Below are 11,754 nucleotides of genomic sequence, written 5' to 3' on the forward strand. Positions count from 1 at the left end.
ACTATTCGAAAACATTTTTAAAATGTAATATTGTCATTCTAAGATTTATAGATGAATATCTCTTGAAAGCACCTGTAATACCAGATTTAAAATTAACTTTACTGGGTAATCATACTTTGCGATGAAAGGGGATGCGATACTCTGAAAAATAGGCTAACGTTACAGGTCAGCGCCATCTTGGAACAATCGCATATCACATCTAGTCTTGTATACTATTGTCAATAATCCCTTACCTTTGGTTGTCTTCATCAGAAAGCACTTCCAGGTATCCCAGGTCCACAACAAATGTATTTTCGTTCGAAAAAGTTCATCCATTATGTTCCATTAGCTTGTTCTTGTTAGCGCGTCTGAAGGCTGATCCAAATCCTCCGTCGGGCGCGGGACAGCCATTTCGACAAAAAGCATTTTTTCCCCATTTAGGTTCGTTCAAACATGTCAAACGTTGTATAACATAAATCTTCAGGGCCTGTTTCAACAAGAGAGCCAATAAGATTCGAGGGGGACGATTGCATTGTGTTTCAAAACGTTTCGAAAGGGGAGGGTAACCAGGGGCGCCGGCGTCATAATGGTGATGGCCCTCTCCATGTGACCACGTTCCACAGCGTCTCATTCATTCAATTTTAACAGTAGAAGGCTCAAACCAATTTGTGAAGACTGGGGACATCTAGTGGAAGCAATAGGAAGTGCTCAATGAACCATAGCTGATGGTGTGATTAATAGGCAACGTGATGAAGTTGAGTTCGCAATTCAGAATTCCACTTCCTGTTTCCATCTGTCTCGGGGTTTTGACTGCCATATGAGTTCTGTTATACTCACAGACACCATTCAAACAGTTTTAGAAACTTTAGGGTGTTTTCTATCCACAAGTATTAATTATATGCATATCCTAGCTTCTGAGTTTGAGTAGGAGGCCGTTTAAAATGGGCACGAATTTTTTTCAAAAATCGCTTTAGCGCCCCTTATCCTAGGGGAACGCCAAGAGGTTAAATTATAGTTAGTTGATTTGATAAATAACAGTCATCAGATTAATGAAAGTAAAGTCACAACAGTGCACATGGAGAAAGGGACAAACCACTTATTTCCCTCACTCTGATTAGCTATATGTTTGTGTGATTTCTGTAAGGTTTTGAAAGAGTGTCAGTCTTTAGATAGGCATAGAGATACTTCAGCAGCTTCCAACTAAAGGGAGGTGGTTTATTGACTTACCTAAAATGCCAAGGGGCAGGTTAGAACAGGTTATGTGTGAAGTCACACACCTTTTTCACATCACGCCCCAATGTTATAGTGAAGAGAAATGGGGCCTTGAACTCTTCAATCCACAAATGAAAGCAGCAGGACTGGGGGCAGTCCAAATCAATCCTGATGAAAATACAGATAACTGCAAAAAAAGAAAAGAAACATAAAGCATTGGGCCACCACGAGCTGCCATATCCACTTCAATGCGCCTTGAAAAATATTTTACAAGTGTCTGGAACTGTATTGGAGGGACGCAAACATAATTCTTCCACAAGAAAGGTTGTTGATGGTGGTGTGAAAATGCAGGACTCAAGCGCCACTCCAGAATCTCCCACCAGAATCTCCCATAAGTTTTTAATTGAGTAGAGATCTGGCGACTGAGACACATACATGCTCTAAACTCCCTATGCGCCTTTGAGACCCCTCTTTCAAAGTTACTGAAATTTCTTCTAGCCATGGTAGACAAAGTAATGGGCAACTGGACATTTTTATTTATGACCCTAAGCTTTTTGGGATGTTAATTGCATAATTAACTCAGGAACCACAAATGTGTGGAAGTACCTGCTTTCAATGGACTTTGTATCCCTCATTTACTCAAGTGTTTCCATTATTTTTGTCACGCAGGTATAAAGGATTTGGAGACAGGCACAGGAATACATCTGGGTTTTTAATACATCCAAAACAAACATGTATACAAAACACTGGGATGTACCCAAACAAAAGAGTGAGGGTAAACCTTGTATAACACAATGCACAAAGCACAGGCTGAGACAACGCGACTAACGGACATGGGAACAATAATCAACAGCCCAATGGGGAAACAAAGGGCACATTTATACAAATACAATCAGTGAGGAATTGGAACCAGGTGTGCGTAATAACACAGTTCAGTGCAGCCTAGAAGGCCGGTGACGTCGACCTCTGGAACTGGTGAACAGAATGAGCAGTAGTACTGGGGGGGATCCGTGACCATTTTGGCAGATACCTGTACATTACATAAGAAAATGAAAACGTAATTGAATCTACTGTATCGTGCATTGTCTTCCATCTGCAACTAATAATTATATTGAACTCTTTAATATACTGTCTATAGCCCCAGGCCCAGACACTTTATGTTCAGGATCCATCCTCACTAGAGAGCTCACTTACTTCCTCATGTCTGCTTAAAGTCCATTCCTCTGTCCTTGAGGTTTCACTAATCATCATTAACAACACTCCTGATGATGGCTTGTACGAGTTCGGTTTCATACCTTTCGTCCTCGATGCTGCACCATGCAGCCGGCAAATGCAACATCCTTAGCTACGTATGTCATAGTCCAGCGTTATCCCTCAGTGCCTCCCTCAGTTGTGCTTATGCCGTAAAGATCCCACCTGAAGTTTATACTCCAAAGCCTGTTGCTGAGCCCTGATGCGAGCGTGACTCCACCAAGTCACACACAACATCTGCGATCCATTGTGTTGAAAGGGCAGAACGTGTGTTAAGGTGTTGTCAGGTAAGAAGAGGTTCTGAGGTAATCACACAATGAGTCAACACGATTGCGTTTCAGGTCAGTGCTGATGCTTGGTGATGAGCGGAAAAAAGGCGAATGTCACTGACTCGCTAGTGGATTTGTCTCGGTGTGACCTAAAAAGCTCTCTTCGACTTCATGCAAAAATAATCACGCCTGGAGGGGGAATCTCAAACTTTTATATGTTTATTGAAAGATTTATTCTGGAAAAGAGCTTCCTGGAATGTAGAGAATAGGGGAGAACACGAGGTCAAGCTAAGACGCTTGAATATGCACAGTCAAGAGTGAAAGAGGAATGTTGAACGTGACAGAGATATCCACGAGACAGTACGTCCTCCAAATGTCAGCGTTTCTTCCTCTATAGTTCTTCAAAGCACTTCAAGAGTGCATTTGTGAATGAAAGCAGTGACATGCATTCATGCCATGAAGGCCATGCTTAAAGTGCCATGAAATAATGACTTAGGACCATAGTGAGATTTAAACTTTAATGTCTCATAGTTGTTTTTCCCCCTGTCTTCAGTAACTTGTCACAAATACCTTGTCACGTCCTGACCATAGAAAGCTTTTATTTTCTATGGTAAAGTAGGTCAGGGCATGACTGGGGGGTTGTTCAAGTTTATATTTTCTATGTGGGGTTCTAGGTTCATTTTTCTAGGTTGGTGATTTGTATGTTTCCCAATTAGAGGCAGCTAGTTATCGTTGTCTCTAATTGGGGATCATACTTAAGTAGCATTTTTTCCACCTGTGGGTTATGGGATATTGTTTATGTTTTGAGTAGTGCATGTTGCACCTCTGTAGTCACGGTTTGTTGTTTGTTTATTGTTAGTTTTGCTAAGTTTCACTTTATAATAAATTATGTGGAACTGTACATTCGCTGCGCCTTGGTCCGATATTCATTCCAACGAATGTGACATACCTTATCTAGTGTTCACTCTTTGTTGTGAATGGAAGCATGGATGGATGTCATAAAGGCCATGCCTAAAGTGCCATGGAAGTATAATTTATGAAGTTTAAACTTTCATGTCTCATAGTTTTTCCCTGTCCAGTAACTTGCACAAAGTGCCATAAAATAATGATTTGTGATATTTAAACTTCCATGTCGCTTAGTTTTCCCCTGTGTCCAGTAACTTATGACCCATGATGTATCTTGTGCTCACTCTTGGTTGTTAAATTCATACATTTGCATGAAAGTTAGGGTTAGGTAAATTGGGAGATTGAAACATTCCTGTCTCATAGCTTTTGTCCTCCGCACTGTGCTCAGGAACACTTGACAAATAATAATAATACATTTAGGAGGTGCTTATATTTGTCCTGTTACAAGTGTGTCATGGAAATGTGTTTCTTGCATATCCCAACTCCCCCTGAGACACACGCAGGGAGTGGGGTTATGACCAGGGTCACTATTGCCCAGCGCCCCGGAGCAATTCAGGTTAAGTGCCCTGATCAAGGGCCCAGCAACATATTTTTCACCTTGTCGGCTCCAGGAGTAAAACCAGCGGCATTGCCCAATGCTGTAAACCTCGAGGCTACCTGCAGTAGCTATACAGTACCTACAGTGCATACTCTTGGTTCTTATCTAACATGTTAATTTCACACAGTGGGAATATTTATTGACTTCCTAGTTTATTATCAAAAAGCTGAGAGCCTAGGTGGTATAGTGAATCTGTTTGTGCATCAGACACATTTCCCTGTTACTGCTGTTGTAGTTTTGTTTCATGCGTGGACTGTTTCATATTTCCTCTTCCTGTCTCTGTTGCCTGTTTGTAATTTCTCAAGGTCATTCCAAGTGTCGAGATAATGAAAAAAAAACACATCTCCACTCAACAACCAAGTCTGTAAATGTGAATGTTTTAACATCCATTATTCATTCACGCTTGAGGTTCCACCCTCCTTCATGTCTCTCACCAACGGTCCACTGTGCTCTTCCGGCAAACACCTGAAAATATCTTTACATACCCTTAATGTGTCAATTCTCCAAAAGTTATCTTCAATTATGCTTCAATGGATTCTGTTATTAGAGAGATTCTTCTACAGCTAATGTACCTTAGGGCTGAGAAGTGTGTGTGTCTCAATGCCTCTGCATTGTGTATATGTTCCACTCTGACAGCTTGTACAATGCAGGTCCCCTTCCTGAGATAAGGTATGCTGATGGCAGCAGAAATGATAAAAAAATATATTTGCTGCCTTTGCTCTCGACACCTTCCTCTACTGATGCATTCTCTTCATTATTTTTCACGCTCTTCATTTTCTCCTCCCTTTCTTTCTCTTTCCCCTCAACTATTCACTTTTTGCCTTTTTAATCGGTTATTGCATGAACTTTTCACATTTCCTCTCTTCATCTGTCTCTTATTAAGAGCTATGGGCCCACAGTCTCTCTGGTATCCAGCATTATCTTTCAGAGCAATGATGGCAAGGCATTGCCCAAGTCATGCCCATTGCGGTTTGCCTCTGCCAACCAATTCTCAGTCACTAAACTCTCATTTCCCGTGTCGTCCAGAGGTCTCAGCATCGATTCAGACAGTTGATTCATTGGGTCTAGGATCTGGTGTTTGGACCCATATTGCATCTGTCATTCCCCTGCAGTCTGGATAGGAACAAAAATGACTTATAGTATCTCAAACAATAGCTGTAGAAATGTTTCACTGTGGCTTTAGAAGTTGTGTTCAGACCCCTTTAAGACTGGATGCTTATTATGAGTACAGCTTCCTTCCCCGCAGACAGTCATGAATATGTAGTCATTCTAGGTTTTGCATTAACAAAAAAGACGCCTCAGAAATCAGACTAACTATAGGAGGCATATGCGCTATGGTTTGGAGGTTTGATTGAATGCATTTCTGACTGATTGTACAGTCTTTCTATGACACTCTCACACTAGAGCCTTAGTACTTGAGGATGGAACTAAGAGGTGAAAAGTAAAATGGATGCAGAGCCTACATAAAATACAACAGCTATATATCTCTTCAATTTATATTTGACAAGCCAGTCAGGCATGCAGCATTCTGTGTCTGGTGTGTAATGTCTCTACCTGCCGCATGAGGAGACACAGACAATATAACACAGCCCTTGGGGACTCCCTAGTGCTCGGAGGCCCGTTCCACATTATATTTCCCTCTCCAATCAGTCATCGCCCCATTCAATTCCCCAACTCTCTTTTAATATCCTGTAGAAACTGTCAGAACATCCTCATGCAAGGTCTGTCTCTCTCGTTATTCTACTTCGCAATCATCGTAACTGTCTCTCCCCAGCACTCAGGAAAGAACTGGAATGAAGAAAGATCTTATTGTAATTTCACCTGAATCTCTATTACTGGCAGAGCTGCACTACTCTCTGCCGACTACGCCACCATGAGAAAAATAAACTGCTATAAAATAATAATCTGTTGGCACATCCATATTTAAATATTATTTCATTTCAAAGTAGTCATCGGGAGAAACTATCAGGTATTAAAGGTGTTAGGCCCCCAAATGTCTATGAATGGTTTATTTATGTTAGCACCTGTCAATGATTGGTTAACCTCTTTCATTCTGCTGGTGCGGAGGTTATAACACAGGAAAGTGTTTTGCCCTGTGCAACATGGTTGTATATTTAGTTAACATGTTATAGGATCAAAGACCCTTGAGCACTCTAGAATCCTGTAGTAATAAGGGTGAGAAAGCCAAGTACTTTAAGATGTACAATAACAGGGCTATTTCACATCACATGGTTCAAAGCCAAGATCATAGAATTTGGTCATAAATCTACCTTAAGATGTGGTTGTGGTTGGAAGCAGGTGTTGGTAAATAACCACTGTCTATAAGTCTGCCTGTCTGTCTGTCTATACATTGAACTTCCTGTCTGTCTGTATTTCATTTACAGATCAACAGACAATGGCTCCACCTATGAGAGGATGAATGACAAAGTGGGATCTAAGACGATGCTGAGTTACCTGTATGTCTGTTCATCCAACAAGAGAAAGGTAAGACAAACTTCAAAAGAGTGATTTTCAATAACACAGTAATGACTAAGACTTAGGACTTAATTACATTTAGTTGAGTTAAGTGGAACTGAATTGTTTATTGTCCATTCTCTGCTGCCGCTATTTGTTCTTTCTGATCAAATCAAATGTTAACTCGAAGTGAAGGTTAGACGGTAGACAAACTATTATAAAGAGGTTTTATGGTTTGAATAAATGTTTCCTTTCAAGCATTTAAATGTTTGTGTAATTTGTGAGATGCCCAAAGTTGAATGACCTTATTCAGCTTACATTGCCTTTTGCTGGCAGCTTCCCTGCACTTAGGAAAGTAAGAGTGTTACCAAGCAACACTTACTCATACTGTAGTTATAGCCTCAGAACATTTACCATGACACAACACAGAGACCAGAAAGACCTGTTTGAAAGAGAAAATGTATTGTTGGTGTGTAGATAAATGCTGAAGCAAAACAAATGATACAAAGTAGGTGCATCTTCTCTGACCCTGTGAATATATTTTCCCACTAGCTGGCCGGACTTGCTGATAGACCCTATAGTCTACTTGAAGGTAGAGTATCCAGAACATTTCCCAGATACAGGTCTAAAAAAGTCAAAGACACACAGGACAGACATCAGATCTGCTAAAAGGGCCTTATCATTTCCCTATCATGGTGATAGACTGAGGATGTTGCAATTTGGTTCACCCCAGTTAGGGAATTACATCGTCGTAAAAGCTAGTCACGAGATCCTAGGATGTCCGGATGCCCTCGTTAGAGCCACGCTTTGTGAACAACCGCCATTCACCTCTGGCTTCAACCGACCCACAATCCTCCTAACCTTATCTCATTATGGATGTGCCCAACTCTCTCTTGGATAAGCTGGGACTTGTTTTTTCCTCCTCATTGCATTCAAGTGGCAAAGCTTAGCATCTGTCTGTCTAGTGTGGGAAAATCATGAAGACAGTTATCTCTGTCTCTGTTGAGATGAGGCAGTAATGACCCTTAAATCATTGTGACAATCTATTTGTGTATTTAATGCCTCAAGGGTGTTTTTGTCTCCCATGTGAATATAGCATGACAATCGATTGTTTTCCTCACAACAAGATTCTGTTAACCTCTATGGGCTAGGTGGGACGCAAGCGTCCCACCCGTGGTGCACTCCATCAACAGCAGGTGCATTTCAAGAGCGGCAAATTTGAATCCAAATAAATGTAAAAATTCAAATTTTTCAAACATACAACTATTTTACACCCTTTGAAAGATAAACATCTCCTTAATCTAACCACGTTTTACGATTTCAAAAAGGTTTTACGGCGAAAGCATAAATTTAGAGTATGTTAGGACAGTACATTTACAAGAGTTGTGTGTAATGTTGTGCCAATTCAAAGACAGGCGTCACCAAAACCATAAAATCAGCTAAAATTATGCACTAACCTTTTACAATCTCCAACAGATGACACTCCTAGGACATTGTGTTAGACAATGCATGCATTTTTAGTTCTATCAAGTTCATATTTATATCCAAAAACAGCGTTTTACTGTGGCGTTGATGTTCAGGAAATCGTTTCCCTCCAATAACCGGCATTCAAGTCAGCACCACAAATTAAATAATTAAAATTAGAAAACATTGGTAAAATATTATATTGTCATTTAAAGAATTATAGATTTACATCTCTTGAACGCAATCAACTTGCCAGATTTAAAAATAACCTTACTGGGAAATCACACTTTGCAATAATCTGAGCACTGCGCCCAGAAAAATACGCGTTGCGATACAGACTAGCCGCCATGTTGGGGAGATCTAAAATCGAAAATACTATGTAAATAATCCATTACCTTTGATTCTCTTCATCAGATGTCACTTCCAGGTATCACAGGTCCATAACGAATGTAGTTTTGTTAAAAAAAGCTCATAATTTATGTCCAAAAATCTCCGTCTTGTTAGCACATGATCTAAGCCCGCCGGACTTCACTTCATGAATGAGGGGAAAAAATATATTTACGTTCGTTCAAACATGTCAAACGTTGTATAGCATAAATCATTAGGGCCTTTTTTAACCAGAACATGAATAATATTCAAGGTGGACGAATGCATTCTCTTTTATAACGTATTGGAACGAGGGTACCCAACATGAACTCGCGCGCCAGGTGTCTAATGGGCCATCATCGTTCCATGGCTCTTGTTCGGTCAGATCTCCCTCCAGAAGACTCAAAACACTTTGTAAAGGCTGGTGACATCTAGTGGAAGCAATAGGAAGTGCCAAAATATTCCTCAGCCCCTGTGTTTTTCAATGGCATAGGTTTAAAGGTAATACAACACATCAGGTATCCACTTCCTGTCAGAATCTGTCTCAGGGTTTTGCCTGCCAAATGAGTTCTGTTATACTCACAGACACCATTCAAACAGTTTTAGAAACTTTAGGGTGTTTTCTATCCATATATAATAAGTATATGCATATTCTAGTTACTGGGTAGGATTAGTAACCAGATTAAATCGGGTACATTTTTTTATCCAGCCGTGCAAATACTGCCCCCTAGCCCTAACAGGTTAACGTCACCGACTATATTCTCACATGTCTAAAGGAACAAATCCAGAGGCTTGACCTTTCTAAGAGCAGATAATATATTTGAATGATGGTGCTGACATTTATCTTCAAGCTTTTAAAGAAGACATGCATCATGAATTGTCTTTATGCATGTTCAGCCTTATTCCGAGGTCTTCTGCATGGTTTGACTCACAACTACTGCTAATAATGAAGAGTATCATTCTAGACATATAAATATAATTAATAGACAGACATATAATGAATCGACATTCTATTTCTATGGTTGTAGCTAGACAAGTTGATATCCCAATCCCAATGAGCCTATTTATACCTTCCCTCATAGTGTTCACTCACAGATAGAACGCAATTGATCTGGGTTTGACATGATTCATCTGCTGTGAGGCATCATCTCCTCCTCTCCTCCCTTTGTTTGCAGTCATCAGATGGCTCGAGCACCATCCAACAGCAGGCTGCAGCCCCTCAGACAACACAGGAAAAACTATTGCACTCCTCGCATGATGATTAGCTCGGTCGCTGGACTCCCACCGACTAGCTGAACATCAGCCGATAACATCAAGAGGTTATCCTAACAACCTGTATTGATCTAAGCTTTTTTACCAACCTCACTCCTCTTTGTTCGCGGGAGACGCATTGGTGATCAATTGCCAAGTGGATGTGGAGTGAATTCTTAATTACCTGCCGATGGTATATTTGATAATGTGAACGTTTTTGACGATGATGTGAACTGTTACGTAAGCTCCCCTTGTGGAACTTAGTGCCCGTTAAAACTGATTCCGGAACAGATGGACATGCCCATATCCATATGGATCCACATAAACAATCTCTGAAAGGAAATTAATTAAATCTACTGAGAGATGGGTTATGAGAAGTTTTTAGTCCAGTTATGGTATTTGTCCAATACATTTTTCTACATTTTGTAAGATAAATTATGTTTAAATAGGGTTTATTCTAGAATATATTCTAGAATATTTACCATGCAGGAAATTAAATCAGGTTGGTTAAAGCTGAATCATCTTTGGCAGTTAATTAATACATTTCTAGACTTCTCCAATTCCTTTATTCTCAACATACAAAGTGTATATTATTCCTTTCAATAAATGCAAAAGTGATATAGTGGATATACTGAGTGCAGCTATACAACAAGCCCTCAATAGAGATAGTTCTTAATATGAAGTATATTACAGTAAATATAAAGGAAGCCTGGTTGAAAGGACTTGCCTAAATTATTATTAGAGAGTTGCGAAACATTCAGTGTCTCCCTGTTCAGTGGTGAAGAAACACAGATCCACCCAGACCCTTCAAGGACTAAGTGGTGAGACAGAGAGAAAGGGTCAGACAGAAGAATCAAAAATGCAAGGTTAAATGCAATTTCCACTCATAATAAACGCTGTCACTTCATACAATATTATGGAAAATGATTAGACCTGACGTTAGAAACTATAAATTACATGTGACAAGGCCCTAAGACAGTGGGAGAGATAGAGGGGCCATTTGCGGTCCCTCGTCCCTCAGTGAGGGCAATGAATGGCAAAATTGGAAGGTCAGGCCAACAACAACAAAAAAATCTAAGGAACATTTCAAAAAATAGAGAAAAACTGGCACAGAATCTGCAGTCTATTTATTGGCTTTAATGAAAAACAATTTATCTAAATCACCACCAGAGACGATTCCTAGTTAAAGCTGGGGAAAGAGGGTTGGGGAGGATTCCTAGTTAAAGCTGGGGAAAGGGGGTGGTATTTTTGTCAGTGACAAATGTACTGCTGTTTTTCCAATTCAAATCTGATGCAGGGGGAAAAAACACAGTCGTTTGGGCTATGGCACTATCCAAGTCACGCTTTTCCCTTCTTTTTCTGTCTGGGTTTAGTAGTTTATTATCATTAAAGCCAGGTGTCAGGTTAATGTCTTATTGCATTACATCACAAAGAGAAAGCATATTTGAGCTATGTATGTCTTATTAATCAAGGTATCTTTGGATTACTTTGAGAAAAAGAACCCTGGTTCTATATAGGGGAAATGCTTTTTAGGGATATTTCTGTGTTTTGAGAGTAATGAACTGTAATGAAAATGTCTGCTTTACTCCCCCCCCCCCCCACAAATAAATCATATTATACCAAGATATAGATACTACACCAATAAGATCAGATTTTGTTACAATGTAGTTTTTCATAATATATATATATATATATATATATCAAAGATATATATATATATATATATATATCATACTGGCTTCCAAACAAAGGGCTTTATCTTAATTAAGTTGTATCAACTTTGTGTACTTTCACAGTATCTTTGATTTTACCGTATGAACATGTACTCTATTTTGCATAATTGTAATTAATATGTATATTTGCATTGCTTTCTGGTTTTAGTTTTACAAATCTTGCTCTGTTATTGCTTTCTCGAGTGGCTAATTTCTAACAAATACGCAACAAAACATTTACATTTTCACTGAAATCATGATGAAATGAAAGTAGAAATGATATAATTCCTAA

The 11,754-nt window shown here is 39.6% G+C and overlaps 1 long non-coding RNA gene across 1 annotated transcript; it reads right to left on the bottom strand.

Moving 5' to 3' along the window:
• Positions 1 to 2,073: 2,073 nt before the first annotated feature.
• On the bottom strand, positions 2,074 to 2,763 carry LOC123725625 (uncharacterized). Its single transcript, XR_006758164.1, has 2 exons — positions 2,386 to 2,763; positions 2,074 to 2,221 (listed from the first exon to the last, which is right to left on the bottom strand). It is a non-coding gene; the product is annotated as an uncharacterized lncRNA (long non-coding RNA).
• Between the last annotated feature and the right edge of the window lie 8,991 nt (positions 2,764 to 11,754).

This window comes from Salmo salar, chromosome ssa12 (genome assembly GCF_905237065.1).
Source record: "Salmo salar chromosome ssa12, Ssal_v3.1, whole genome shotgun sequence".
NCBI classification, from domain to species: domain Eukaryota; kingdom Metazoa; phylum Chordata; class Actinopteri; order Salmoniformes; family Salmonidae; genus Salmo; species Salmo salar.